The sequence below is a fragment of the Hemitrygon akajei genome, chromosome 10, assembly GCF_048418815.1.
Source record: "Hemitrygon akajei chromosome 10, sHemAka1.3, whole genome shotgun sequence".
Taxonomy (NCBI): domain Eukaryota; kingdom Metazoa; phylum Chordata; class Chondrichthyes; order Myliobatiformes; family Dasyatidae; genus Hemitrygon; species Hemitrygon akajei.
Window position 1 is genome coordinate 97,651,074 of NC_133133.1, and position 23,699 is coordinate 97,674,772.

The window sequence follows — 23,699 nt, forward strand, 5'->3', positions numbered from 1 at the left end:
GATATGTTGTGGGAGTACATAGAAGACTGGAAGCAGTGAGCTGGCTGCGTGCCCAAAGACCTGAGTCACAACAGAGCGACACAACAGATTTTTATCGCCATAAATTAGCGAGGTGTTTTGTTATGTCTCCCCTCTTGCTGTGAAATGGAGACACTTCTTTTTCCCTTATTAGGGAGAGAGAGTGAGCCTGTGGTATGTCAAATACTGGGCAGTCTTTGGGGTACTGCAAGTCTGTGTCTTTATTGATGCTTTGCTACACATTTGTGTGCTTGTTGGGGGGTGCTGATGCTTTTTTGCTGGTAGGGGAGGGGGATCATTGGTTTGCTGCTGCTTATGCATGGGAGGGGGAGCTGGGAGGGCATTGGGGTTCTAACATTTAACTGTCATTCATTCTTCGGGGCATTCTCTGTTTTTGTGGATGTTTGTGAAGAAAAAGAATTTCAGGTTGTATATTGTATACATTTCTCTGACATTAAATTATACCTATTGACCGACTGAGTAAAGGGAATTACAGAGTTGGCCAGAATTGACTGGGAAAGAACACTGGCAGGGTTGACAGTAAAGCAGCAATGGCTGGAATTACTGGAAGCAATTTGGAAAGAACAGGATCTAACATCCCAAAGACGAAGAAGTATTCTAAAGGCAAGTATTCGCTGCTAACAGGAGAAGTCAAAGCCACCATGAAAGCCAAAGAGAAGCCATGGAATACATCAAAAATCAGCGGGAAATTAGAGGATTGGGAAGCTTTCAAAAACCAGCAGAAGGTAACTAAAAAATTGTTATGGTAAAGATAGAATACAAAAGTAATCTAGTGAATAATATTAAAGAGGATACCAAAAGTTTCTTCACATACATAAAGTGTAAAAGAGAGGCGAAGGTGGATATTGGACCACTGGAAATGATGCTGGAGAGGGGCAATGAAATGGCGGATGAACTGAATAAGTATTTTGTGTCAGTCTTCACTGTGGAAGATTTTAGCAGTATGGTGGAAGTTCCAGGTGTCAGGAGTCATGAAGTGTGTGAAGTTACCATTACAAGGCAGAAGGTTTCATGGAAAACTGATAAGTTTGAAGGTAGATAAGTCACCTGGACCGGATGGAGTACATCTCAGAGTTCTGAAAGAGGTAGCTGAAGAGATTGTGGAGGCAGTAGTAATGATCTTTCAAGATTCACTAGATTCTGGAATGGTTGCAAGAGACTAGAAAATTGAAACATCTCTCCAATCTTCAAGAAGGGAGAGAGGCAGAAAAAAGTAAATATTGGCCAGTTAGTCTGAACTCTGTGGTTGGGAAGATCTTGGAGTCGATTGTTAATGATGTGGTTTCGGGGAATTTGGAGGCACATGATAAAACAGGCCATCGTCAACATGGCTTCTTCAAGGGAAAATCTTGCCTCACAAATTTGTTGGAATCCTTTGAAGAAATAACAAGCAGGATAGACAATGGAGATTCAGTGGATGTTGTGTACTTGGATTTTCAGAAGGTCTTTGACAGGATGCCACACATGAGGTTGCTTAAACAGCTACATGCCCATGGTATTACAGGGAAGATCCCTGTGTGGATAAAGCAGTGGCTGATAGGCAGGAGGCAAAGAGTAGGAATAAAGGGAGCCTTTTCTGGGTGGCTGTTGGTGACCAGTGGTGTCCCATAGGGATCTATGTTGGGACTGCTTCTTTTTACTTTATATGTTAATGATTGCATAATGGAATTAATGGCTTTGTTACAAAGTTTACAGACAATATGAAGATTGGTGGAAGGGGAGAGAGTTTTGTGAAAGTAGAGAGACTACTGAAGGACTTAAGCAAATTAAGGGAATGGGCAAAGAAGTGGCAGATAGAATACAATGTCGGGAAGTTTATGGTCATGCATTTTGGTAGAAGAAATGAAAGGGTTGACTATTTTCTAAATAGAGAAACAATACAAAAAAACTTAGGTCCAAAGGGATTCCCCTAAAGATTAGTTTGCAGGCTGAGTCTGTGGTGAGGAAGGCAAATGCAATGTTAGCATTCATTTCAAGAGGACTTGAATATAAAAGCAAGGATGTAATATTAAGATTTTATAAATCACTAGGAAGGCTTCAAATGGAGTACTGTGAGCAGTTTTGGGCTTCTTGTCATAAAAAGGATGTGCTAAAATGGGAGTGGTTTCTAAGGAGGTTTATGAAAATTATTCCAGATTTGAACGGCTTCTCATATGAAGAGCATTTGATAGCTCTGGGCCTGTATTCACTGGAATTCAGAAGAATGACCGGTGACCTAATTGAAACCTATCGAATGGTGAAAGGCATTGATAGAGTGGATGTGGAGAGGATGTTTCCTATTGTGGGAGAGTCTAAGACCCGAGAACACAGCCTCAGAATAGAGGGGCATCCTTTTAGAATGGAGATAAGGAGAAATTTTATTCACCAGAGAGTGGTGAATCTGTGGAGTTTGTTGCCACAGGTAGCTGTGGAGGGCAAGTCTGCATGTTTACTTAGGCAGTGGTTGTCAGATTCTTGATTGGTCAGGGCATGAAGGGATACAGGCAGAAAGCAGGAGATTGGGGTGGAACAGACTTGATGGGCCAAATGGCCTAATTCTGTTCCTGTGTCTTATGGTCTTAAGGTTTTATGAATAGGCAAGGAATGGAGGAATATAGGCCATCTGCAGTTATAATAGGTTAGCGTAATTAGGCATTAGCTTGGCTCAACTCCACAGGCTGAAGGGCCTGTTCCTGTGCTCTGCTATGTTCTGTCATCATTTGAAAGTATAACATTGTTTGTTCAACCACACTGATGCTAAACCATGGAGCTCCCTACCCAACAGTTCCGTGAGAAATCTTCACCAGGATTGAAGAGATTCCAGAAGGTAATATGTGTGGAGGTACAGGAAATGTACAATGTCTAAAAGGACTATTTTTTGTCTGTATTTACTGTAAAGACGGACATGGAAGTACGTGAATTCAGAGGAGACAACAGTGATATCCTAGAGCACATCAACATCCTGAAGAAAGAGGTGTTAGAGAACTTGAAACACATACAGAAAATGTGCATAAATCCCAGCACCTGACCAGCTGTATCCTTGGATGTTATGGGAAGTAAGAAAGGAGAGTGTTGGGGCACCGAAAGAGACTTCATCAGCCATGGGTGAGGTCCCTGAGGACTGGAGGATACCTTATGTTGTCCCTTTGAGAAGGGCAGCAGGGATAAGCCTGACATCAATGGTGAGAAAGAGATTCTGACAGACAGAAAAGACAAGATCTGATTAGGGCTTTGTGTGCAGGAAATTCTCTCTCACAAATTTGAGATTTTTGATGGCCAGGAGGTAAGTTACCCAGGTCTTTGAGAAGCTCCTGCATGGTAGGCGAGATTAGATAGCTTGGTGGAAGGAGTCCAGAGGGTGGTAGTGAAGATTTGTTTTTCAGACTGGAAGCCTGTTATCTGTGATCTGTCAAAGTGAACAGTGCTGGATCCTCTGTTGTTTGTTAGATATACTAACGATTTAAACCAGAAGACATAGGAGTAGAATTAGGCCATTTGGCCCATTGGGTCTGCTCTGCCATTCAATCATGGCTGATCTATTTTTTAACCCTCCTCAGCCCCACTCCCCAGCCTTCTCCTCATAACCTTTGATGCCATGTCCAATTCTGAACCGATCAAGCTCTGCCTTAAATACCCCAAAGACTTAGTCTCCACACCTAAAAACAAATTAGGTGTTACCTAAAAAACACCTAAAAACAAACAGTAACGAATTCCACAGATTCACTACCCTCTGGCTAAAGAAATTTCTGCACACCTCTGCTTTAAATGGACACCCCTCTATCCTGAGGCTGTACCCTCTTGTCTTAGACTCCTCCACCATGGGAAACATTCTTTCCACATCTACTCTGCCTAGACCTTTCAACATTCAAAAGGTTTCAGTAAGATCCCCACCCCCCCCCCCCATCCTTCTAAATTACAGTGAGTATAGACCCTGAGCCATCAAACGTTCCTCATATGATAACCCTTCCATTCCTGGAGTCATCCTTGTGAACCTCCTCTGGACCCTCTCCAATGACAGCATGTCTTTTCTGAGATGAGGAGCCCAAACTGTTCACAATACTCAACGTGAGGCCTCACCAGTGCCTTATAGAGCTTCAACATCACACCCCTGCTCTTGTATTCTGGACCTCATGAAATTAATTCTAACATTGTATTTGCCTTCCTCACCACTGCCTCTACCTGCAAGTTAACTTTTAGGGTGTTCTGCATGAGGACTCCAAGTCCCTGTGTATATCAATTTTTTGGATTTTCTCACCATTTAGAAAATGTCTGCAGTTATTTCTACTGCCGAAGTGCATGACCATGCATTTTCCAACATTGTGTTTCATTTGCCACTGCCTTGCCCATTCTCCTTAATCTGTGTAGGTCCTTCTGCAGCCTACTTGTTTCTTAACACAGCCTGCTCCTCCACCAATCTTACTTTGGTTGAGATTTAGATGAGGATGTGGTTGCCACGTAGCAAAATTTTTCAGATGACCTTAACGTTGGTGGTGCAGTGGACAGTATGAAAGCTGTCTAAGTTTACAACAGGATATAGATCAATTCAGAAAGTGTGCAAGGTAGAGCATTTTGGGAAGTTAAACTGGGGCTGAATCTACACAGCAAATGATAGCACCGTAGGGAGTGTTGCTGAACAGATTAGTATATTACATGGTCACAATAGATCACTAGGGTGTGTAATGGAACAGAAGGATTTAGGAACATAAGTGAAAATGGCCATTATGAATTTCAAAGTTCAAAGTAAACTTTTTATCAAAGTGCGTATGTGTTACTATTTACTACCTCGAGATTTATTTTCTTATGGCAAAAAAGAAATACAATAGAATTTTATGTGACAAGTACATGCTTTGAACAGAGATGAGATGCTATCTGGAATGAGTTGCCAGAGAAGTTGGTGGAGCAAGCAACAGTAATAACATCTAAGAAGCAACTGGATAGGTGTTTGAATGAGCAGAGCATGGAGGGATATGGAATTACTAGACTGTAGGTAGGCATAATGGTCAGGATAGAGTTGGTGGGCTGATAGGCCTGTTTCTCAGCTTCTCAACTATGGTGAAGGGCAGTTTAACAAGTGGTAATAAAGGTGAGAGGGAGAAGGTTTAAATTGGATCTGAGTGGTACAATTTTCACATAGATCACTGCCAGTCTGTTGAGTAAAGTTACTGTCTAACAAGATATGATTAAACAGAAGATGAAGCAGAGGAGCTTTCTAGGATGTTCTCAACCAAACTGATCAATGGGCTTCAGGACCTAGGTCGTCATATGTCCCTCTGCAACTGAAACTTGAGATCCTCACTGGCAGTCCTTGGTCTATGAGGATCTTCCCCTTGATCACCATCAGCATAGGTGACCTGGATCACCTGGTTAGTGGGGATTTCCCCCTTGAGAATAGGTTGAGTGAACTCAGCCTTTTCTCCATGGAGCGATGGAGGATGAGAGGTGACCTGATATAGGTGTACAAGATAATGAGAGACATTGATCGTGTGGATAGTCGGAGGCTTTTTCCCAGGGCTGAAATGGCTGGCATGAGAAGGCATAGTTTTAAGGTGCTGGGAAGTAGGTACAGAGGAGATGTCAGGGGTAAGTTTCTTACGCAGAGAGTGGTGAGTGCGTGGAATGGGCTGCTGGTGGCGGTAATGGAGGCGGAAACAATAGGGTCTTTTAAAAGACTCCTGGATGGCTACATGGAGCTTAGAAAAATAGAGGGGTATGGGTAAAGCCTCGGTAGTTCTAAGGTAGGGATGTGTTCGGCACAGCTTTGTGGGCCAAAGGGCCTGTATTGTGCTGTAGGTTTTTTATGTTTCTATGATCAGCATAGGTGACCTGAAAGCTGCATGCTTAGCTCCCTGCCATACACACCTGGCACCACTTTTGTTGGATGAATGACAGGTCATGATGGGATCCCTGATTGAGTGATTCACTCAACATCAATAAGACTGAAGAGTTGATGGTTGACTTCAGGAAGGGAAAGGAGGATGAACATATGCCAGATGACATTGGAGGATAAGAAGTGGCGAGTAAATTCCAGAGTATTAACATATTGGATGACCTGTCATGGGCCCAGTACAAGCACTAGAAAGGAGCACAAACATTTATTGCATTGTCACCAAACAGGCAACAAACCTCTACAGAGATACTGTTGAATTTCAATAATCTGAGATTCAAGTGATTATTGGATTCTACTTTATACTGGTCTCCTTCAGTCCTTAGGTGTTTTCTTTCTTGTGCCGATTGGCTGGTGTGTGATCTGTTCTTTGTGTGTGGGGGGTGTGGTTGGGGATTTTGTTGCTAATTATTGCTGTTTCTCTGCAGGGGACGGATTGGGGGATTTGTTGCTTTTGTCGTAGTTTTTTTCTGTGAGGGAGGGGGTGGGGGTTGGGTTTACAAGTTTTGTTTCTGTTTCTTTTTCTCTTTCACACCGGGCGGAGTTGGTCTTTTGTTTCAATAGAAACATAAACTAAGAACAGTATTGCATAGCAGGTATATAATATCCATTTGCCATATATTAATCAATGAACTTCATAACCTCAAAGAAACAAGTTTGTAAAGATAATCTCCCATGCACAATAACATAGTGAATATCGCTAATATGTCCATGTGAATAAATCTTATCCCTAAAAATCTGTTCAGATAATTTCTATACTGTATGATGTCAGACTCACCAGCCTATAATTTCTTGGTGTGTCTCACAGAAACTAGAAACATGGAAAACCAACAGCACAATACAGGCCCTTCTGCCCACAAAGCTGAGCCGAACATGTCCTTACCTGAGAAATTACCTAGGGTTACCCATAGCCTTCTATTTTTCTAAGCTCCATGTACCTATCCAGAAGTCTCTTACAATACCCTATCGTATCCGCCTCCACCACAATCTCATCAACTCTTCTTGAACAAAGGAACAATAATTGGCTATTCTGCAGTCCTCTGGGACCTCACCTGTGGCTAAGAAGATACAATGGTCTCTGTTAAAGCCTTACCAATCTCCTGCCTTGCATCTCTCAATAACCTAAAATAAATCCCATGAAGCTCCAGTGACCCATTCACCTTAATATTCTTCAAGAGATCCAACATGTGTTTTTTCTAGATATCAATATGCAGCAGAACTCTCTCTGAACTCAGTATCCTCCATGTCCCTGTCCTTGGTGAATAATATTTTCAAAATATATTGCCCACTTCTTCTGGCTTCAGGCATAAATTGCCTCTTTTCTCCTTGAGTGGTTCCATCCTCTCCCTAATCACCTTTTTGATTTTAATATGTTTAAAATGCCTTAGGATTCTCTAATTGTACTTGCCAAAGATATTTCATGGGCCCTTTTAGCCCATCTGATTCCCTGTTTAAATTTCTCATGCTTCATTAATATTCCTTAAAAACCTGTGAAATTTTGGCTTCCTAAACCTTACATATGTTTTCTTTTTTTTCTTTTTGACTAAGTTGGCAACATCCTTTGTCATCCTAGGTTCCCATACCATGCCATCCTTGTCTTTTCTCCTTACTGGAACATGCCATTCCTGAGCTCTGATCAGCTGGTTTTTAAATGAATCCCAAATGTCAAAAATGGATCTACCAATAATGGCTACTCTCAATCACTCTCCCCAACTCCTGCGTAATACTATTGTAATTAACCTTTCCCAAATTTAGCACCTTCCTTGAGGTATACTTTTATCTTTATCTATGACTATCTGAACAGTTAGAGAGTTATGATTATTGTTCCTAAAATGTTCTCCCACTGAAAGTAAATAAAATTATGAGAGGTATAGGTAGGGTAGATGGTAGAAGTGTCAAGTATTGGATACAATATATTTAAGGCAAAAGGGGGAGTGTTCAAAGGAGTTTTATGAGGTATCTTTTTTTATTGTATATTTTATTGTTTTATGTGAACAGACTTGGAAAAATCTAACAAAAAAAAACTAACGAACAAAAATATACAGCACATCCACAAAAACCACAACCATAGCAAAATCAAATTAAATATTGTGCAGCAAAAGAGAAAAAAAATATAAAGGCAAAAAGTAAACATACACAGCAGAGGTACACCGCACCAAAAAACTTCAGTCCTCACCCCATAAGAAAGTCCAATACGGGGCCTCATATCCTTTCAAAGATGTCCCCTCTGTCCTCATTACATAGTCTCAGTCTCTCCAAAAGTAAAGTGTTTGCCAGTTCTCTCAGCCACAGATCATACGTAGGCACAGAGTCCATTTTCCACATTTGCAGGATTAACTTCTTAGCAATCACCATTCCAAATAATACAGCCATTTTTTCATACATATTGGCTGAAGATAAGGAGCTTGTTGCCCCAAGGATGGCTATGAGCGGGTCTGGTTCCCACTGCTTCCCAAAAGCCTCAGAGAAACAGTGAAAAATACTTTTCCAGTATGCATAAAGCTTACAACAGGACCAGAATGAATGTGACAAGTTACAGTTCACAGATTTACATCTATTACAAACTGACAAAACATCTGGGTAGAAGCTATGCAACTTTTCTTTAGAATAGTGGAGTCTATGTAATGTTTTAAACTGTTATCTTTTTTTTAAAACCAAGTGTGGTAGGTGCCTGGAACACACTGTTAGGGGAGATGGTAGATACAGTTGTAATAGCAATATTAAAGAAGTATTTAGATAGGTACATCTCCAGGCAGAGAACAGAGGTATATAGACCATTGCAGGCAGATACACACCATGGTCGGGACAGACATGATAGGTTCCTACACTTTACTTTTTTTTAAAAAAACTTTTTTTATTGAGTTTTCAGATAATTACAGAAAGAAAAAAAAAGAATACCCTTCCTCCCTCCCCTTAGCCCCTCCCCCCTAACATCCCTATAGAAAAAGAAAGAAAGAAAGAGTGCCTGGATATCGGAAGATCCCCACATGCTCCACGGAGTTCGTAATAACTTTAGTATATATATTTCTTTCTTTCCCCAAATAACCAATTATTTTATCTTCGGAGCACCTATATATTTAATCCTGTCTTTTGTAAATAAGGGTGCCAAATTTTCAAAAATGTTTCATATTTATCTCTTAAATTATAAGTAATTTTTTCAAGTGGAATACAGCTGGAAATTTCATTCTTCCAACGATCTATACTTAAGTATGCATCCGATTTCCAAGTAACTGCAATAGCCTTTTTGGCTACTGCCAGTGCAATTTTTATAAATTCTTTCTGATATTTATTCAATTTGGGTTTCGATTTTATCCCTTCAATTTCGCCTAATAAAAATAATATTGGATTATGTGGAAGTTGTGTTCCAATAATTTGTTCCAATAAAACTCTTAAATTTGTCCAAAAAGGATGCATTTTAGAACAAGACCAAGTAGAATGTAAAAAAGTACCAATTTCTTGGTTACATCGGAAACACTGATCAGATAAATTTGGATTTAATTTATTTATTTTTTGTGGTGTTCCTACACTTTACTGTTCCATATTACAAGGCTAGCTTTGCCAGGGATGCCCAGATCCTGAAATATTAAATAGAAAGAATGGGGTCTGTGTGCATCAATGTGTTGATAAAACTGCATATATTACAGCATTAATTGACGACTACCTAGACTTATATTATGAAAGGTCAGCATCTATATTGTAATCCAATTATGTTGCAACGGTTCAAATACACGTTTATGCTGCTGCATACAAAACACTTGTTTTGAAAAGGCATTCTTCACATTTCACACATTATCTTGAAAACAGATCCATTATATTTTTCACAATGCAAGAATATTCTTCCAACATTTCTCTTAGTCTGTTCAATACAAAATGTCTGAAACAAACTACACACACAAAATGCTGGTGGAACGCAGCAGGCCAGGCAGCATCTATAAGGAGAAGCACTGTCGATGTTTCGAGCCGAGACCCTTCGTCAGGACTAACTGAAAGGAAAGATAGTAAGAGATTTGAAAGTAGTGGGGGGAGGGGGAAATGCGAAATGATAGGAGAAGACCGGAGGGGGTGGGATGACGAAAGGTGATTGGCAAAAGTGATACAGAGCTGGAGAAGAGAAAGGATCATGGGACGGGAGGCCTCCGGAGAAAGAAAGGGGGAGGGGGGAGCACCAGAGGGAGATGGAGAACGGGCAGAGTGATGGGCAGAGAGAGAGAAACAAACTGTTGTTTCATTATATTGCATTAGCTATGCACATTCTCCACAGTACATCAATGTTGCAGTCCTGTATGAAAACAGACTAGTGGATAGCGGATAGTTTTACTTCATGAATTACTAATTATTATGGTTGTACCATAATGGTTGTTCAATGGATGCCTGCATTGTAAATTGTAAGTATGTTTCCTTAACTTAGAAGTAAACATCCTTTCAAAATCTTCCTAATTTTTCTTTGATGAAAATGCAAGAAAATCCTTGTTTTGGCCATGGTATATCTAAAGTATGTGAGAAATTGGAATTTTAAAAATGAAATTCTTTCTTCTAATTAATTGGGCTGTCAGAGTTTTTGAAACAGGCCTTTCAGTACCCACCCTATATCAAGATGAACTTTTTGCTTTATGTATTAGCGTGAGGACTATATCCTACTATTCATTATTTGTTTAAGTGCAATTATTCCTGATCTGACCACATCTCCTGGCAGCACGTTCCACATATTACTCTCCATGCAAAAACACCCAATCCAATCCCTTTAAACTTCCTTCCTCATCCATTAAAACTATGACCTCTTGTTTCTGATATCCCTACCATGAGATTTAGACTATAATGCCTTGTTAAAGTATTTGGCCTTCAACACTTTGTTTACATAAATGAGTATTACAAACAGGGATTTTGATCAATTTAACTGAATATTTTTAGTGAATCACATGCTCCTTTGTTTTCACAGTGGAGCCCCCAAAACAGAGAAATTTGTAAAGCATGAAAAACTAAAAATTCAAAAACTGAAATGTCAGCAGCTCAAAAATATTCATTCCCCCTTTACACAGTACTTAGTTGAACTGTCTCTCATAGCTCTTACAGCCATTAGTCTTTTTGAATAAATCCCTGATATTTTTACACAAAGTGACATAGCAAAATTTGCCCGTTCCTTCTTGCAAAATTCTGCCAGGTTAGTTGAGGAGTGGTGGTGGACAGCAATCTTGAGAAGTTGCTGGAGATGTTTGATTGGGTTAAGGTCAGGACTCTGACTGGGCCACTCAAGGACTTCAATTTTCTTTATCTGAAGTCACTTCATACTTGCCATAGCAGTGTGCTTTGGGTCATTGTCCTGCTGAAAGACAAACTTCCTCCTCAGTTTAAGCTTTCTGGCAGAGGCTAGCAGGTCTTTATCCAGGATCTCTCTGTATTCAGCAGCATTCATCTTCCCATCAATCCCCACCAGATTTCCAGACCATGCTGATGAAGAGCATGATGCTACCTCCACTATACTCTATAGTAGGGATGGTGTTACCTAGCTGATACATAATTTTAGATTTATGCCATATGTACTGCTTACTGTGAGCCCAAGAAGCTCCAATTTTGTCTCAACTGACTACAAGAGCTTTTTTTGCACCCTTACAGTATCTAAGTGATGCTTTGGTAAGTTTTTATGGGAAAGAATATGCTTTTTTTTTGTCAGTGCATCTGTCTTGCCATTTTTCCACAAATATCCTTTTTGTACAAGGCTTTAGAGATTATGGAGCCATGAACTTCATCTCCACTTACAGCCATTGACTTCTGCAGCTCACTCAGAGTGATTGTTGGCATCACAGTAGCTTCTCTTATAAGTGCCATTGTTCTCTGTGACTAAGCTTACTGGGGCAGCCTGACCTTGGCAGTGTGGCTGTGGTTTAATATTTTTTCCACTTTGTCATGATAGACTGCACTGAGTTTCAAGGTGTGTTTAATGCCTTTGAGGTAGTCTTGTACCCTTCCCAGATTTGTGCTTTTCTGTTATCATTTCCCTGATGTCTTGAATATTCTTTTGACTTCATTTTGATTTGGTCTGTTAACAATCTACCATACTGTTAGACCTTACAGAAGGAGGAATACTTATTCTTATGAATTCACTGAAAACAGGTGATCTTCCAATTTTCTACATCAACATCTTGGATGAGTTGGTAAGGTAATACATATATTGGACCTGAAAAAAGTTATCTTATTAGTTAGAAAGGGGGATGAATACTTTCTCAGCCTCACAATTTTGATTCTTAGTTCTAGTAAATTGTTGCCAGCTTTTGGAATTTTTCTTTAGATTGGACATAATCTATGTTACCAATGATAATCTTACTCACTTGTGTCACTGAGCTGCCTTCATTCCAGGGGAAAGAAGTCCAGATTATCCAATCTCTCCTCATAACTAAGGTTCTCCAATTTAATCAACATCCTGATGAATCTTTTCTGCAACCACATCCTGCCTACAATATGCCAATGTGGCCTAAGCATTGTTACATTATATCATTCCTCTTCTTAACTTCTGTGCATCTTCCTATGAAGGCAAATATGCCATATCCCTTCTTTATCACCCTATCAACCTCTGTCAATGCTTTCCAGGATTTTTGGCCATGATTTCCTTGGTCATCGACATTCCCCTGTGCCCCACCATTTATTGCACATGTCCTAACCGTATTTAACATAGCAAGTTACATCACCTCACACTAGCTAGATTTAATTCCACCTGCCAATGCTCCTCAGAGCTTTATATCTAATCTACACCCCCCTGTAGCCCCAGACAATTTTACATTCTGTGGCCACTCTACTGGGTACCTCCTGTACCTAATAAAGTGGACACTGAAAGTAATTTAATTTAGAGATACAGCACAGTAATAGGCCCTTTCAGCCAAATTACATCCATGTGACCAATTAACCTGCTAACCCATACTTCTTTGGAATGTGGGAGGAAATCATAGCACCCAGTGTCGACACATTCACTGACAGGCAGAATGTAAAAACTCTTTAAGAGAGTGGTGGAATTGAACCCAGGAGACTGGAACTGGAAAAGCATTACAAGAACCACATTCCCATGCTACCCGTGTTTATTTTGGTTTTTGAAGAATTGTCATGCCATACCTAAGCTGCCACTTCATCATCATACAGATGCATTAGCACTATTCTCTCTCCCCAAATACCACCTTGTTATATTTTGTAATTTCAAAACATTAAATTAATTCAAAGGAAGACACAGAGTCTGAAATGCAGGTCTAACTTCATGCTTACTGTAAGCAAGGCACACTTATATCACGTGGTAGTATGATGATATATGCATTTATAAATATTCCATAATGAATTATTTAAATGAACAAGAATGCGACTTTTTGCAAGTAGCTTTTTGTCCCCCACTTGAAGGCCATGCATGCAGAGTTGACTCTGGTTCTTTGTACTCACAAAAACCAAATGTTTGCAACTTTCCTAAAGCTCCTTGAAATCTCTTCCAGCTTAAAACCACACTGTATTTTGCAAGTAACTGCCTGATTAACATATCAGAAGCTTTCTCAGATATGTTGCCTACGAAAGCTGTTGTAGTCAGACCAATGCTTTTGTCACTTTCATACTGCCGCTGGGCAGCATGGTCTTTCCTTGGTCCAATATGTTTTCCAAACACAAGCAGCAGGTTGGCACCAACACCTGGTTGTCTTCTTTTGGGCAACGGTTCATGGAGACAGTTGTGTCATCATTCAGTACCATTCTTAATTCACTTTCAGTTCATCTATTGGGGGTGGGACGTGGCATAAAATATGGTGGCAAGATCTCCAAGCAGGTTGTAGTTGTCTCAGCCAATCACATCCCCACAATGTGGGTCCTCCTGTTTTTACTATATACAAGCTCAAGGTGGCTTGTTGATTGTACTTCACCATTATGAATGTCATTCCCACAGGAGTTATCTTTTCTCCAGTATAAGTTCTTAGTTGGATATCTGCAGGCTTCAGTTCAGTATCTTTGAAACATTATTCAAACTCATTTTTGTGCAAATACTGAAAAAGCAGAACCGGTGTCCAATAACATTTTAATTAATTTGCCATTCACTTCTACTGTAAGTCATATTGCTTGTCTATTGCTAGTTTTCAAATTGCAAGCCTCAAGGCTACATATTTGTGTGATACTCTCATCATTGTCAGATTTTTTTATATCAACCAGCATGTAGATTGGTGTTCTTTTTGAAACTGCAACTTGACTTTTTAACTTTTTCTCTTCCTTAAGCAGTTCATTTGTGCCTGCCCAACTTTGTTGCATTTTCTGCATTGATCTGGTGTATGTGAGCCCCTGCCAGAATGGTAACACAGTTTGCTTAGCCAAGCTGGTTTCTGTTTAAACGTTACACTTTCATTTCTGACTATGGCTTAATTGCATCTCTGCCCATGGTTTCCATTGATACAACAATTTTGACTGCTCTTTTAAAGTGAGTTGTGCTTCAGTTAGGAATTGCTTTTGAATGCTTTCTCGTAAGATTCTACAAACCGAACAATCTCTCAGTGCATCATTAAGCCCATCATTAAACTGATAATGCTCAATCTCTTCAATTCAGCCACATACACTGCAATAGACTCCCCTTCTTTTAGATTCTGCTTATGAAACCTAAAACATTCTGTAGTCAATATTGGCTTCAGTTCTAAATGTTCCTGCATTACTTTGACATCAGCAAATCTCATTTCTGTTGATTTGAGTGGAGAAATCTAAATTCAAACAAAACTCTATGCCCTTAAACCCAAAGCACTTAGCAAAATTGGTACTTGTTTCTCATTGGCTATTTCATTTGCTTCAAAATATTGTTCAATTTGCTTTGTACATAAAATCCAGTTATCTGTTGTGTAATCAAATGCATCAATTTTTCTGATGTAGCCAGCAATTCCTGCTCTTTTTGTAATGATTAATATCATCCCATAATCATTCTTTATAACCACATGAATTCTTCTGTTTTCTGATTTTTTAAGAAAGTCTATTATGTGTTCCCTTCCAAAGAACACGTGCCACACTGTTTTTTTTTACTCTACAGTCCCTGCATGTGCTAGGCTGCATTTTTACTTGCCGTTCCTTGCTGTGTTTTTTTTTTAGTTCGACTATCTCACTGTATCACGAATATCAACAGCTGTCTCAGATTCATTTAAAAAAAAACCATGTTGCCAATGTTATGCTTTGTAACTTGAAAACATTAAACTAATTCAAAGGAAGATATGGGAGTCTGAAATGTCGCTCTATCTTTGTGTTTACTTTAAGTGAGGTGTGCACATATCACGTGGTAGTATGATGTCATATGCAATTCATGTATTTATACATATGTGATAAATTATTTAAACAAACAAGAATGCTTTATCAAACACATACATATGTAAGATTACTCAAATCTTATTGAAATATTAAATGCACAACACACCTGACATGTTAAAAAGCTGAAGCGTTGTGAACTGTGATAGAAGCCAAGCAAAGCTTGATTTGCTTAAGATCTCTGCTTCTCACTTCTTAACCATATTTCCAGAATTAAGTCAGTTGTGCTACTTTTACATATGCAAATATCACACATACAAACTGTGCAATACTCTGCAATCAGATATGATTTCTAAGATGGTATAGCAAATTGTGTAGAACTATTTCAGAGCAAAGCAGCAGTTACACTAATATCCCAGTCAAAATTTTATCTCTGATTCAAAATTATTAAAACAATTGATCCAATCATTATCATGTTGTGCTAATTTGCTAGGTTTTTCTGACATTTTCTATTTTGAACAGGATTTGTAAAAGCTTGATTTGGACAAATTGTTTATTGTCCATATGCATTTCATTGGCATTTCAGTCATTCTGGGAACATGCCAAGTTTGTGCAAAACTGTAAATAAAGACAAACTGGTCTTTTGCAACTTAAATGAAAAATGAAAAATGTGAAGTGATTCTCTTCAGGGAGGGCTAAATAAGATATACTCCAGGTTACTACGGGAAGAAATTGCTGCACCTTTGACAATGCTTTTTGCATCCTCACTGGTCTCAGGAGTAGCACCAGATGATTGGAAGATAGCAAATATTATTCTTTTGTTTGAAAAATGGAGTTGGGATAACCCAGGGAATTACAGACTTACTTCATTGGTGGGAGAATTACTAGAGAAGATTCTTAGAGACAGGATTTGTGAGCATTTGGAGAAGTAGAATCAGATTAAAGCTGGTCAGCATAGTTTTGTAAGAAGCAGGTTATCCTTCGACAGACTGATTGAATTCTTTGAAGATGGAGCAAAGCATTTTGATGAAGGTAAAACAGTGGATATGGTGTATATGGCATTTGATAAAGTTGCCAATAGTAGGACCATTCATAAAGTCAGGAAGCATGGAATCCAGGGGACCGTATCAGTATGGATAAAGAATTGGCTTGCCCAAAGAAGGCAGACGGTGGTAATGGATAGAAAATATTCTGCTTGGAGGTCGGCAATGAGTGATGTTCCACAGGGGATCCCTGCTCAGGATGCAGAACTGGGCTAAGAGGTGGCAAATGAAGTTCAATTTGAAGGCGTATAAGGTGATTCACTTCTGACAATTGAATTTAAACAGGGTTAATGGCAGGATTCTTGGTAGGGTGGATGAACAGAGGAATGTTGGGGTCCACATCCATAGAATCCTCAAATTTGTTGCATAAGTTGACAGGGTGCTGAAGAAGGGTTATGGTGTGCTGGTTTTCATTAGACAGGGAATTTGAGATCAAGAGACCATTAGACCATGGAATTAGGCCATTTGGACTACTGCATCTGTTCCGGCATTTCAACATGGCTGATCCAATTTTCCTCTTAGCCTGAATCTCCTACATTTCCCCCATATCCCTTCATGCCCTGACCACTCAAGAATCTATCAACCTCTGCCTTAAATATACATAAAGACTTGGCCTCCATAGCTGCCTGTGGCAATGAGTTCCACAGATTCACTGCTCTCTGACTAAAGAAATTCCTCCTCATCTCCGTTCTAATAGGACATCCCTCTATTCTGAAGTGGGATCCACTGGTCTTAGACTCTCCCACCATAAGAAACATCCTCTCCACATCCACTCTATCTGTGGAGTTCTTTCACCATTCGATAGGTTTCAATGAGGACACCACTCATTGTTCTGATTTCTAGTGAATACGGGCGCAGGACCATCAAATGCTCTTCATATGACAAGCCATTCAATCCTGGAATATTTTTCAGGAAGTTTCTTTGAACCCTCTTCCATTTCAGTACATCCTTTTTAAGTTAAGGAGTCCAAACCTGCTCACAATACTCCATGTGAGGCCTCAACAGTGCTTTATAAAGTTTCAACATTCCATCCTTGCTTTTATATTCTAGTTCTCTTGAAATGAATGCTAACATTGCATTTGCCTTCCTCATCACAGACTCAACCTGCAAACTAATCTTTAGGGAGTTCAACACAAGACACAAGTCCATTGATGCCTCAGTTTCTTGTTTGTTCTCTCCATTTAGAAAATAGCCTACCCTTTAATTTCTTCTACCAAAGTGCATGACCATACACTTCTTGACACTGTACTCCATCTGCCACTTCTTTGCTTATCCACGTAATCTGTCTAATTCCTCTGTAGCCTGTCTACTTCCTCAAAACTACCTGTCCCCTCCACCAATCTTTACATCTTCTACAAACCTTGCAATAAGGCCATCAACTCCTTCATCTAAATCACTGACATACAATGTAAAAAGATCGGTCCCAAACAGACCTTTATGGAACACCACTAGTCACCGGCAGCAAACCAGCAAAGGCTCCCTTTATTCCCACACATTGCCTTCTGTCAATCAGCCACTGCTTTATCCATGCTGGAAACTTTCCTGTAATACCATGGGCTCATAGCTTACTAAGCAGTTTCATGTGTGGCACATGGTTAATGGCCTTCTAAAAATCCAAGTATGCAACATCAACCGATTCTCCTTTGTCTATCCTGCTTTTTATTTCTTCAACGAATTCCAACAGATTTGTCAGGCAAGGTATTCCCTTGAGGAAAACATGCTGACGAGGGCCTATTTTATCATGTGCCTCCATTAACCCTGATACTTCGTCCCTAATAATCATCTGCAACATCTTCCCAACCACCGAGGTCAGACTAATTGGCCTATAGTTTCCTTTCTTCTGCATCTCTCTCTTCTTGAAGCGTGAAATGACATTTGCAGTTTTTCAGTCTTTTGTAACCATTCCAGAATCAAGTGATTCTTGAAAAATCATTACTAATGCCTCCACAATCTCTTCAGCCACCTCTTTGAGAACACTGGGGTGTACACCATCTGGTCCAGGTGATTTAGAATATCCAACGTCAGGCCTTTTATCTTCCCAAGATCCTTCTCTCTAGTTATGGTAACTTTACACACTTCATGACCCCTGATGCCTGGAACTTCCAGCATACGGCTAGTGTCTTCCACAGTGAATACTGATGCAAAATACTTTATCAGTTCATTTGCCATTTCCTTGTCCCCCATTATTACCTCATCAGATTTTTTTTCAGCAGTCTGATATCCACGCTCATCTCTTTTTTATACTTCATGTATCTGAAGAAGCTTTTGGTATCCTCTTCGTCTAGCTTACTTTTGTATTCCATCTTTACCTTCTCAATTACTTTCTTAGTTGCCGTCTGTTGGTTTTTCAAAGCTTCCCAATCCTCTAACTTCCCACTAACTTTTGCTCCATTATATGCCCTCTCTTTGGCTTTTATGTTGGCTTTGACCTCTTGTACGTCACGGTTATGTCTTCTTTCCTTTAGAATACTTCTTCCTCTTTGGGACATACATATCCTGTGCCTTCTGAATTGCTTCCAGAAATTTGAACCATTGCTGTTCTGCCCTGTTGGTGTTCATTTCCAATCAATTCTGGCCAACTCCTCTCTCGTGCCTCTGTAATTCCCAGTACTCCATTTTAATACTGATACATCTGACTTTAGCTTCTCCTTCTCAAATTGCAGGGTGAATTCTATCACATTATGATCACTATCCCTTAAGCTCTGTAATCAGTTCTGGTTCTTCATTTAACAACTAATGCAGAATAGCTGATCCCCTAGTAGGCTCAACCACAAGCTGCTCTAAAAAAGCCATCTTGTCGGGATCCTAGAATTTTCCTCTCTGGAGATCCAGCACCAACCTAGTTTTTCCAATCTATCTGGATACTGAAGTTTGGCATGCATTTTATATTTCCCATTGTAATTTGGAGACCACATCCTTACTACTGTTTGGAAGTCTGTATACAACAACCTTGAGATTTTTACCCCTACAGTTCCTTAGGTCTATCCACAATGATTCAACACCTTTGTCACCTCTTTCTAATGATTCGATTTAATTTCTTTTACCAACAGAGCAATGTCCAGAGCCATGATTCAATGATGCCTATGACATCATACATGCCAATCTGTAACTGTGCTACAAGTTCATCTACAGTACCTTATTCTATATACTGTGCTGTTATGTACTCAGTAACTGGGTCACTTACCAGCAAAGATAGAGAGGTCCGTTGAAGTCTGATGGTACTATTTTTAACAGTATTTATTGATAAGCATACACAAAATAATATCAATGCAAACATACAGATAATATACTTCGTCAATACTAAATCTAAAAGCGCGGGTATAATAATAATCAATAAGACATAGCTCTATCGTTGTCTAGGGGATAATGTATTGTCCGATGGAAATATAAAAGTCACTGTAGTTCATTCAAGCTGCAGCTTTTGGGTTGGAGAGAAAGACGGGTTAAAACTTGTCCATTCCTTTTATGATGTCAATCCTTCGAGAGTCGTTGGGAGTTGATTTCCCCGTGGTTAGATAAAAACCGTTCTTCCTTGGTAAAAGGGCCCACCGATTCCGGGGCAAATGGAAAAGGACGCACGTGGCCTTTCCACCAGTTTTTGCTATTACGGGATCGCTAGCGTTTCTTCTGGTTCGTCTGAAGGGGCTGTTCCTCAGACCCTCTTTTATCCTGACTCACAGGGTCTCAGATGTCAATCAGGGTGGGATGATGCAATCCCTCCACCAACCTCCCCCTCCTCGGTTCATTGCCTGGGGGCTTCGATGCATCCTACAGGATTCAATACACAAGTCCGTCTCCAAGAGACAATAGCCGTTATCAATGGGTCCGCCTTTCGGAGGCCAGGACACATTCCAAACTCTTTGTGGATTCTGCATGTCTTTCTCTCATTTCCTGGGTCTCCTGACTCGAATCAATAGCGATCCTGCCATTCTCAAAAAGGAGGGGGCCACGGGCGTAACAGTGCGCATTCAAATATAATGCCTTCAGTCCTGTATTCACCCTTTTCTATTTGGTCCACCTTTCACATTGCAGCTCATCTTGTTGACTGCAATTTTGCCCTATCAACAGCCTCTCCTCACTACACATTGCCCCTGTTTGTAAACCAGCTACCTCATCTTCAGCTCTATCATCCACTTTTCCTGCTTCTTGCATTGAAATATATGCAGCTCAGGACACTAGTCACAACCTTTTGATTTCTAACTTTGTCTGGGGTCTTACCAACATCTGCCTCCACAAACTCTGCACTAACTGTTCTGGCATTCTGGTTCCTGTGAGTTAATGGTGCACCTCTTAAACTGTACAGCCCTAGTTAGACCAAACATATTGTGTTCAGTTCTGGTCACCTCAGTATAGAAAGGATGTGGAAGCTTTAGAAAGGGCATAGCAAGATTTACCAGAACACTGTCAGTACGAGAGACACACCTTATGAAGATAGGTTGAGTGAGCTATGGTTTTTCTCTTTGGAACAAAGGAGGATGAGTGGTGACTTGATAGAGGTGTACAAGATGATAAGAGGCATAGGTCAAGTGGATAGCCAGAGACATTTTCCCAAGGCTGAAATGTTCAATCAATGGGGCATAATTATAAAGTGATAGGACGAAACTATCAGGGGGATGTGACAGGTTATTTCTGTACGCAGAGAATGGTGGGTGCCAGGGGTGGTGATAGAAGTAGATACACTTGGGGCATTTAAGAAACTCGTAGATCGACACATGGATGATAGAAAAATGGAGGCTTTGATGTTGTGGTGTTTGCCAAACTTGCCAATTAGTTTGCAGATGCTTCATCACCAGTCAGTTGTTATCGGCTTTATGGGAGGGAAGGTTAGATTGATCGCAGAGTAGGTTAAAAGCCAGCACAGAATTATGGGCCAAAAGGCCTTACTGAAATGTTCTATGCTCCATGTTCTAAATTTATTGGCAAGGTCATGGGGTCATAGAGCACAGAAAATGGCCCTTTATCCAATCATGATCACACCATCCTTCAAGTACCCATTGTCCAACGCAGTTTGATCAAACACATTTAAAGTGGTTTCCCCACCATTATAATATTTCCACTCTATTTTCTTTTGAAGATCATTCAGCAATTAGCCAATAATAAAAGCAGCTGCAGGTGATTCATGGGAACTTTCCTTCCATTCTTTGGTTGGACAATGAAGGGCACACTCTTGTGTTTCTGTCCTTTACTGACAACATGCCTAAGTGAACAAAGAATCTAATTTTACACGTTACTACAACAACCGTTTCAACCGCAATTTGCATTTTCGACTCTATTCACCGTTGCTCTTGGGTTCTAAAGTTAATGCGAATACATTTTTTTGTGGTTCAGAAGTTCACTCAGTTACATCTAAATGTCACTTTCTACTGTCTTTGTAGCTAAAATATATTTCATTACAAGACAGCTGGTGTCATTGGTTGAATCTACACTAATACTTTAAAACCATTCCTGAGGAAAGAGAAGGCACTTCTGTTGTGGGTCAGCTGCTGGAATCTACCATAACTTTGTTTCAAAATATTGTACGGAAACAAATATTTTAAGTAGAATTTGTTAGATTGATGACCACCAATTTTCTTTTCTTTTCCATGGATGTTCCATTCAATCCAAATATTCTATACACCCACTCAATTCCATTCAGGCTTTTTATATAAGCATATTTTTATTATTTTTAGTAATTACTGCTCCATATATTACTTATTCTGTTAAAACAACAATAGTGAACTTGGTGCATTTAAAATAATATTTGGTAGGTATGATAATAATCCTTCATCTACAATATGGTTTGATGGATGTGTGAGTTTCAAATATCTGAAAGCATTGTAAAAAGCAAATGAGGCTTATGAGATGGGGAGGGCAAATGAATTTGAAATGGTGGTAAATCTTGAACTTCTTTCACTTAAGCAGCAGTATGTGTTAGCAGGTAGCTCAGAGTATGTCCAATGATAGCTCTAAGGGTAGGTAGAACTGTACAGCATATAAACCTGTCAGGAAATGTAGAAGAGGCTTCACCCAAATGTAGAACAATATTGCTGAATGAATTCTGAATGATAACTTTAATAATAGACTGTGAAAATAACAAGCCACAAGGGACCATAAAATGAGAGAGTACAGATACTAAACACCACAGACAAATGAAGGTAGGGAGTAATTGGTTAAGGCTGGCTGGTTTGAAGGGTGAACAACAAATGTGTATGAGAGCTGGGTTTATATAGGCAACAGCTAATGAGTTGGAAACAAGTGGCAGGTGACTCTTTTTAGTTAGGTAGAGACTAGGAGCTACTTGCCTGTGCAGGCCTGACAGGAGTCTCCTCCTATGGCCAGCACCCACTGGCTCAGGCCAACCCAGATGTGTCTAGTGGATCTCCTCGATAAGTGATGGATCCAAGCTGAAACTGAACAGCACCAATAGCTTCTCCTCTGAGCCACACCCTTCCCAGTCTACCAGGTACTGCACACCTATCAACCATGACGTGAGTCCATCAACCGCTTAACCACGTACACAGGACCTCCTTACACCATCCTAGGTTCTGGAGGTACAGATTCAGCTGGATTGAGTGGTCTAAGAAAAATGGGTTTGAGGCATGTCATGTGGAAAGTAGATACGATCCTGAGGGATGGCAGCAATTGGAGATGAAACTGACTGGATTGATGCAATGGGTAATCTTGAATGGACCTATGAACTTGCGGAAGAGGCAGGGCCAGATCTTGGGTAAACAGCCAAACACGGGTCCCCAGGCTGGAGAATTCTGGTGGTTGGCCAGGCTGCAGTAGGTTCAATTGGCAGGTATAATGGACCTCCATGCCATCTTCCAAGCATTCCAGCAGCGGTAAACCAGACTGGACTGGACTGTTAGCTCCTCCTCAGGGGTGACATGCCTGTGGCAGAGGAGGTGTGTAGATTGTGGGACAGCTCGGCCCAGAGCACAATGTCCCATGAGAAGCCATTAGAGAACCAGGCTTGCTGTCTCAGCCGCTGATGGATGTTTGGAGAACTGATCCACCACTGTCATTATCACCGTTGCCCCACCAAAAGCTGGCAAACCTGTGATGAAATCCATGACAATATGGGCCCAGGGGTGCCGAGAGTCTGTTAGGTGCTGTAGGAGCCTAGAGGACTGCTTGATGGAGGAATTTGGCTGGGCATTTTGAGGGCAGACAGCAACATTTGCGATCATAGTGGGACAGCAGAACCAATGTCACAGTAAATCCATTGCCGGAGAGAGGTGAGACGGGCCCACAGAAGAACCACAGATCGCACAGCAGCCGACACTTACATCTGGTTGTCAGGAGTGCTGGCCAGAGCAGGCTCGTGTTATAGGGCCTGGCAGATTTGGTTCTCAAGATCTCAGTCAATCGGTGTGAGGATCTGAGAAAATGGGATGATGGGCTGAAAGTCAATCTCTGTTTCCGCTGCGTCGAACTGTCATGATAGGGCACCCACTTTAGTGTTCTTGGAACCCAGGTTGGTAGGAGATGGTGAAGTTGAACTGCTTGAAGAAGAGGGCCCAGCGAGCCTGATGTGGGTTGAG

General features: G+C 40.4%; 1 protein-coding gene and 1 pseudogene across 2 annotated transcripts in view; one reads left to right on the forward strand and one right to left on the reverse strand.

Annotated features, from left to right (window-relative positions):
* LOC140734552 (probable G-protein coupled receptor 174) overlaps positions 1-23,699 on the reverse strand; it is a 245,617-nt gene that overhangs the window by 105,526 nt on the left and 116,392 nt on the right. The window lies entirely within an intron of this gene.
* The window catches only part of LOC140734008 (uncharacterized), a 34,284-nt pseudogene continuing 13,367 nt past the window's right edge, over positions 2,783-23,699 (forward strand).